The following is an 8,567-nucleotide window of genomic DNA, read 5'->3' on the forward strand; positions in this document are numbered from 1 at the left end:
GGGAAATGGTGGGACTCTGGCTCTGTTCTAACTGGCGAAGATTTTCTTTTCTTCTTTTCTGTCGTGCTAACCCAAGTTTTGTTGTTTGAAAGGAGGTTTAGCAAAATATCCATCGTCTTCTCCACTGCTGAAACACTGAACAACATCTGGGCAGGCTGAGGATGCAGAGCAAAACCTGCAAATATCTACTGCTGATCGTGATCCTGGGGAATGCAGCTAAAGCCAGCCAAAGGCAATTTCTGGAAAGTCAAGCCTGTTTTACGTTTTCTGGAGTTTGGTTGTGCCAACTTCACCAGTCATTTCTAAAAAAGGAAAAGAAACTCCAAGCAAAACAGAGAAAAACACAAAGAAACCAACCCAAAGAAGCCAATCAAACAAACGGATAAAACACCCCCAATCAAACCAAAGGCAATGAGAAGTTAGGATTAGTTGTAAGGATATCACAGCAGGCGAATGGCTGCTTCCTACTTGGATCACCATCCAAAGCCACCTAGAACAACTTGTCCAAAACATATCCAACAGGAGAAATGGAAAAAGTGATCCATGGCAGCTCTGCATTGTGGTGAAGGATGAGCATGCAGTGGTCCAGATGCAGCATTGCCCACCCTCCAGGCTGCTGTTTGCTCTGCTGAAAGACTCTTGCAGGACTGTGGCCCCTCTCCATGCAATGGAAATCATTGCCACAGCTCTCAGTTGAGGCACTGGCATTTCCAGAGCCAGATTCAGGCACAATCCTACTGCCTGCTGAGCATCTGGGAAAGCTGCTGAGCATCTTCAGGCCTAGAAGCACAAAAGAGCTCAGGCTCTCCCCGAACTGGGTTTTCAGGGCAGCTTTCCATATCTCTGCAAGATTTCTTCATCCCTCAACACGTCTGACTTTATGGCCAACGATGCATTTGGGTTTCTTTCGTCCTCTTGTGTGCCCGTGAGTAACCTTCCACGTGGATGAAGGAGATTGTGTACAGGACAATTGATTGCGGCATTGCCATTTGGCTTCACTGTCACTCAGTTGAACACGGTCCTTATCTAAGAAGGACTTCCAAGAAATGGGTAGGAGTTTTGGCTGTGAGAGGAGCAGAAAGCACATTTTCTACAGCAAATTGCTAGCTGATGCACTTTCCTCCCTGCCAAAATAGTGATTGCCATTCATCTTCCTGGGAAGAATGTAAAGACCCATTCAGAGATGCCAGGTTCAGCTGGCCTGTGGCTTTGTGTACCTCATTTCACATGTCCAGTTTCAAGGGCCACTAAAAGAGGCTCATGTTTGCCTTGCTACCCACAAGTGCTGTAGGTATTTCCAGGAGAAGAGGGAAAACATCGCTGTCCTGTGGTGTGGTAGAAATGCCACCACAACTGTGATTGTGTGAGCAAAGACAGCCAGTGCTTTTTGGGGCAGCAGCAGCAGCTGAGAGTGTTGCAGAGCGGTTTTGATACCCTTTTAAGAGTCCTGCAAGCGTTGTTCCCGAAACAACCCACAGCTTTGCAAATGTGCCCGAAGAAAATGCAAAGAGAACTGGGGTGTGAAAATCAAAGACTGTTTATCTGTAGAAGAAAAGGAACAAGAATGAACTACACCACATATTTACACTGTAAGAATATTGGTAACAACAACAACAACAACAACAACAACAAACTATAGAACCTATTTACCTGAGAAGAGATCTAACAAAACTCTATGAAACGTATTTACAGACAACTTAAACAAACTCTAAAACCTCTATCCTGAACACAACAACTGTAAAACGTATGTACAGCAGGGTGGCATCTGTGTCTGTGATGTCCCTAAGTCCTGGAAGAAAAACAAGTAGCACGGTCAATGCAGTCAGGCACGGAAGGGTGTTCCATGTGCTGCCGGGCTGGGACACTGGCCCATTGGGACTCTGCTGCCAGAAGGGAGCCTGGCTGGGGGCTGTGGCCCAGGCACTGGAACAGGGCTTGTGTGGCCCACAGCAAGCCCAGGCCAGGCCAGGGATGGCCAGCAGAATCCAGTGCATGGGCTAGCGTGTCCCTGAGCAGGGAGTGCCCAGCCCGGCCCCAGGCTGGCAGCAGGGGACCCACTCTGCCTGTGGGGAGCACCTGCCTGTTCTGCTGCTGGCATCGGTCTTCATCCCAAGACCATGTCTTCCTCCTTGTCTTTTAGATCAATATCCATCTCTTCAATATAATCTTTCGTTTCCACCTCCATCTCTTCCTCTGTCTCGTACATATCCACATCCATCTCTTCCTCTCCAGTATCCTCTCCGTCCACTTCCATGGCTTCTTCTCTATCAGTCTGTGTATCGACGTCCGTCTCCTCCTCTCGGTCTGTGCCAGCCTGCAGAGGTAGCAAAATTTCCCACCCTGTCCCACAGAGCTCCAGCCCAGCCAGGCAGCTGCGGGGTGTCCGCCTCCGTGGAATAGTACCATACCTCTTTTGGAACAAATGCAGACATCCTGCAGGGATGGAGAGCAAAATCCAAGCGATGGGGAGCTTTGGGGACTGCTGGGGGAATCAGGGAGCAGGTGGCAACAAGGTGACAGGGGTAGGCTTGGAGCAGGGTGAATGAAGAGCGTGCTGGCACAAGGAGCCAAGGGTTGTGTTGTGGCCGTTGCTGGATGCTGGAAGTTCTAGCTGGAGCGTGCACTGTGACATCACCGCCAGGAGTTCAGGCCCAGGCTGAAGTGGACAACGGAGACCGTAGAATGAATGATGGAATCCCTGGGTGCTTGGGTGAGGAGACCTTCCCTTTGCCCCCCGAAGTAAATCCACGCTAGCTCTGTCGAATGGAGGGGTCAGAGAGGCTCCTCGAGACCGAGAAAAGACCAAAAGGGTGCTGCTTCTCCCTCCGGGGGATCAGAAGATGTTTATTCTGGTTAGCTGCCAGAGAGAGAAGAGGCCGGGTTACTCTTTCCCGGACTCTTTCAAACCTCGGGAGAGGGGCGGGGGGATATATAGCACCAACCAATGGGGTAACGTTTTAGGGATAAGGGAGGGGAGGGGAAAAACACGTCACAGAGAAACACAGTAACTCCCAGAAATATGCACTACCACATCTGCCCCTACTTTAACATATGTAATTAAATGAAAGGTAATGAGCTTATACTACTTACTGACCCGAAGTGGCCCACCAATTCCCATTTGTAGGTTGGTGAGGGTTACTCCGGTCTGCCAACTCTATATGGTTGACATCTGAGGTAGTTGAGACTAGCTTAACTATGCTTCTGTACAGTATTTTGCTTAGCACTCCAAACACTAACACCGTCAGCAAAACAATGACTAGCAGTGACAGAATAGTTTTCACTACTGAAGCCCACCACCCCGAGAGCCCCCAGTTCTTAAACAGTCCATTGAACCAGTCATCAGCTTCTTGCTTGACTTGTCCGATCATGCTTTTCATCTCTCGGAGAGTGGCATGGATATTAGGAGCCTTCGATGTTAGATCCATACAGCAAAGACCTTCAAACTCTTGGCACTCGTGCCCGTGGAGCAATAGGAGAAAGTCTATTGCAGCACGGTTTTGAAGTGTCGCCTGCCTGGTAATTTCCTCATCTTCTAGGAGGGCACTTATGGCATTGGATGTTAAATTCGCTTGTTTTACTACCCAGCATTCTAGGTGTCCCAATTCACCTAGGGCTTTAGCTGCAGCTACCCAGGGAAGAAAAATGGATGCAGCAATCCTTTTTGATTTTGACCAATGGAAAATTTCTGAGTCACAATTTTCATCTAATTTTGTAGCACTTCTCTTTTGAATTTTTTTTGGTCAAATTGTTTTTATGGGTCCACTCGCCAATTAATGTTTGATTGGGCGCTAACAGTGACAGACGCCCTATGGTACACGGCCCTCCAAGGAGACGGGATGGAATTCCTGCCCATGCACGGTCCCCACAAATGAGGAACAGTCCTTTGGGGAGGCTTTTGGGATGTGGATGAACTGAAGAGTGCACTTTGATGTAGCTTAGTACATGGCACCACTTTTTTGCTGTGAACTCTTCTCTATGTTGTACTATATGGTGGAATGTTTCTTTATGAGTTGGAGGACTAACTCTAAAGTGTACACAGTATGATGCTGGGGAGGAACCCAGCAACTCTAACTCCTGGGGTTCCTGGGTTGCCTTAGGAAAATGGGGTAGCCACTCCTCGACAGGGTTTCTTAACTCTGCTTCTACATGAGTGCTGTGTAGTTTATTATCTGCCTCAGGAGTCAGTGTACTAAAGCTGTGTGTGAATTCATCATGCTGCAGGGGAATTCCTACCAGGCAGGTAGACATAGGATTTTTTGCTGCTGCGGTCGATAGACATATGTTTTCCTGTTGGAGTGTTTGTGCCAGGGTCACCCAGACGTTTTGACGTGGCTGTGGGACGATCCAGGCTGTTGTCAGGCTGCTCAGTGCGAGCAGGATGACAGCAGGCTTAAGGCTCATCATGGATTTGAGTAAGAGGTAGGTTATTTCTAAAAAAAAGGAAACAGACATTCTTTAAAACATATTTACAGTTACAGTATGCAGGTTTCTTCTTGCTCTCTTCAGCGGCGTCTTCTTTTGGAAGCAACAGCTACTTGCTTCTCTTCTCTTCTTGCTGGTGCTGGATTCTTTGGAATAAAAGGTTTTACCCATTTCTGAGGAATCCATCGGGGGCCTGAAGGGGTGGATACACACGCGTAGCCACGCCCCCAGGTGACAAGTTCATAGGGACCCTTGGTTTGCCAAGTTTCAGGGTCTCTGATTAACACCGGTGGATGCTGTGACAATTTAAACTGATCACTACTGTTAAAATGCCGAGTTACAGGAGGATTCATGTTTTCAAATGAGCAGTTTAGGAAATTAATAGTAAACAGAGCTTTACATAGTTTCTGTTGGGGAGACATCCACACTGCTTCGCTACCTTGCCTGGCTAGGACTTGTTTGAGCGTCTGGTGCGTACGCTCGATTACAGCCTGACCTGTGGGGGAGTGGGGGATGCCAGTTTTATGTTCCACTCCCCACTGCTGGACAAATTCCAGGAACTCCTTGGATTTATACGCTGGGCCATTATCTGTTTTAATTTCTTTAGGGATTCCCAATACAGAAAAGGCCTGTACTAAGTGTTGTTTAGCATGCACAGACTTTTCTCCTGCATGAGCAGAGGCATACACCGCTCCTGAGTATGTATCAATACTCACATGTACATACTTCAGGCGACCAAAACTGGGAATGTGAGTGATATCTGTTTGCCACACTTCACAGCTCTTAAGGCCTCTGGGATTAACCCCGATGCCTAATGATGGCACTGCCTGGAGCTGACAATTGGGACAAGTAGCCACGATGGCTTTGGCTTGATTCCGTGTCAGCTGGAACTGACGAATCAGTCCTGGCACATTTTGATGATATTGCTGGTGACTTATTTTTGCCTGCTGAAACACATCAGGGAGACATACCTTTTCGGCTGGGGCAGCAAGGGAATCAGCCTTCCGGTTCCCCTCAGCGATTTCACCTGGCAATGAGGTGTGCGATCTTATATGCATCACATAGAAAGGTTGTTCTCTATTCGAGACTAAGTAAATCAGTTTTGAAAGCAATCTAAAGAGATGTTCGTTCTCAATGTCCTTGAGAACTGCCTGTTCCGCTCTGGACACCACTCCTGCTACGTAGGCTGAGTCAGTAACTAAATTAATCGGTTCTGAAAATTTTTCAAAGGCTCTCACGACCACAGCTAGTTCAGCTATCTGGGGTGACCCCTCTACAAACTCAACATCAGCTTCCCAAAGCTGAGTCTGTGGATTTCTCCAAGTCATCACCGACTTGTGAGATGTCCCAGATGCATCAGTGAACACTGTGAGAGCTTTGAGTGGCCTCCGGCTCCTTTTCTCACGAGGAATGAGATGGAATTCCTCATGAAACAATTTGTGTGATGGTGCATGAACTGAAATTTGCCCACTATAGCTGTCCAGAGCTAGCTGGAGGTTAGCATTGCTCTGCAGCAGATGCTCAAACATCTCTTTGGTCAGTCTCTCAGGGGAGTTTTTCCCTTCTCCAGAGAGCCTGACTGGGAGGTGAATACACATAAAGTCACAACCTGCCAGTTCCCGCAGCCTTACCCTGGCCTTTTGAATCAGCTGAGCCATCAGCTCTTGTGGCTTGGTGATAGTCTTGGGTCTTTGATGGGAGAGGAAGACCCATTCTATTATTAAGAGTGGGTCTCTCTGCCCTTCATCCCATTGGAATATTAACCCATGTAGGTGTGGCAATTTTCCCAGGACAATAAATTTGAAAGGCAGCTCAGGTTTGAAGCGGTGTGCCTGTCTTTCTGTCAAGGCCTTTTGTGCCTTTTCAATTACAGTTTTTGCTTCTGGAGTTAGCACTCTGGGAGACAGTAACTCTCTCTCCCCTTTTAATAAATTGAGTAGGGGGCCCAGGTCTTCATTGGTGAGACCTAGCCAGGGTCTGACCCAGTTTAGTGACCCGCATAGAGAATGAAGATCTGCTAGAGTTTTAGGATTACCAATAATTTCCAATTTTTGTGGAACAACAGTCCATGCTGTAATTTGCAGGCCCAGATATTTCCAAGGTGGCATCCTCTGAACTTTGTCTTCCTGCAATTGGAATCCAGCAGAGGTTAAAACTTTAACCACTAGGTCAAGGGTGTCTTTCAGTATGTTGTTATTGGGACAGCATATTAAAATATCGTCCATATAATGCAAAATGATAGCCTCTCTCTTTTCAGCACGCACTGAGGACAGCAATGACCCCACATACCACTGGCAGATGAAGGGGCTGGCTTTCATCCCCTGAGGTAATACTGTCCAGTGGTACCGTTTCATTGGGGCTTCCCTGTTAATGGTAGGAATGGAAAAGGCAAACCTTGGTGCATCCTCTGGATGCAGGGGAATTTGAAAAAAGCAATCTTTAATATCCAGTACTGCTAGTAGCCAATCTTGTGGTAGCATGGTTGGGGAGGGCATTCCTGGTTGGAGAGATCCCATGTCTTGTATTTTTTTGTTTATTTCTCTTAAATCTTGAAGGAGACGCCATTTATCTTTCCCTGGCTTTTTTATTACAAACACCGGGGAATTCCAAGGGCTGGTTGTTTCTACTATGTGTCCCTTAGCCAATTCTTCTTCTACTAATTTTTCTAGCGCCCCAAGTTTTTGTTTGCTGAGAGGCCACTGGTTCACCCAAATTGGATCATTATCTAGCCAAGATAATTTTTGGACAGGACGCTGTACAGTGGCCCCTATCAAAAATCCTGAGGTGTCTCAGGAATAGTGAGTTTTACCCCCCACTGCAACATGGTATCTCTCCCCCACAGGGGGCACTTGTAGTCAATTACAAAAGGTCGGACACTAGCAATCCTACCATCCGGACCTTCGATCTGGACGATATCTCTAGCAATTTTTGCCAGTTTCATCCCTCCAACACCTTGTATTTTTCCTGCCACTGGTTGTAGTTCCCAGTGTGATGGCCACACCTTTTCCGGTATGATGGTCACATCTGCCCCAGTGTCAATTAACCCTTCTACATGGAGATGTTCTGATTTATGTGTTAAATTGCATCCTATAATAGGCTTGTTTTCACCCACTACTTCTGCCCAGTAAACTCCCGGTGCTTTGTCATCTACTGGGACTTCTGTTGGAACAGGGATTACCTGGGCTATTACCTGCCCTTTGTCTATATAGAAAGGTGGTTGGGGGCACCTAGCTAAGAGAGTGAGGTGTGTTAGACCTCCCGTGATTGTCATGGGAGCCACCTCAATCTCTATTGGTGTGTGTGCTGTGTCTCCAATAACAAAATACCTACTATCCAGTCCAGCCAGGTCTTGTGAATTATCCTGCAAATCTACTCCCACGACAGTCCAGCGGTCAGATCTGAAACAAAAAGCTTTAGAAGTTACAAGTCTGAATCGCTTTTGCGGTTGCCAGACCTTATTAGGCAAACGTTTTTCACAATTATAGTTTTGCAGTTTTTCACCCCCCTTCTCCCTTTTTATTAAAGGACAGAGATTCGTTTCCACTTCATTTATGTCTGCACGCTGAGTGGATAAGCGCTGTGATGTAAGTTTTTTGGCAAGCTGGTATCCATGTGTTTCTGTTGTTTTAAAGGACAGTTTTTAGCAAAGTGTCCTGGTTTTCTGCAATAAAAACAAATTCGCTGTTGCTGGTCAGGCGTCATCTGTTCATTCCTTGTCTCAGATGAAACTGCAGCAACAGGTCTTGGGGTGGTCCAGGGAGGTCTCTTTTCCTGCGAAAACATCTCTGCTTTCCTTGCACAGGCCGCTGACATCTGTGCCAGGGTCGGAGGGGGATCCACAGGCAAACCTAAAATAATTCTACGGCAAGATTCATTAGCATTTCTCTGAGCAAGTTCCTTGACTAACTCTGTCTGTACCACAGGGTCTTCTACCTGACGGGAGACTTGTTCCCTTAATCGGTCTAAGAATTGCAGGAATCCTTCTGAGGGCATTTGTTTTACATTAATATAACTGCCCTTAGTGTCAGCTGTAGGTAGCTGTGTGAAAGCCTTTTCTGCAGCTGTAGTGATTTTATCTATCACAACTTTTGGCAATGCCCTAGTTTGGTCTTCAGGTTTTTCCCATACTCCTTCACCACATAAAT

General features: G+C 46.9%; 1 pseudogene; it reads right to left on the bottom strand.

Annotated features, from left to right (window-relative positions):
- Window positions 1–2,995: 2,995 nt before the first annotated feature.
- LOC147645852 (uncharacterized) lies at window positions 2,996–4,534 on the bottom strand (annotated as a pseudogene).
- Window positions 4,535–8,567: the final 4,033 nt, after the last annotated feature.

This window comes from Cyanistes caeruleus, unplaced genomic scaffold, assembly GCF_971803275.1.
Source record: "Cyanistes caeruleus unplaced genomic scaffold, bCyaCae1.hap1.1 HAP1_SCAFFOLD_157, whole genome shotgun sequence".
Classification (NCBI taxonomy): Eukaryota; Metazoa; Chordata; class Aves; order Passeriformes; family Paridae; genus Cyanistes; species Cyanistes caeruleus.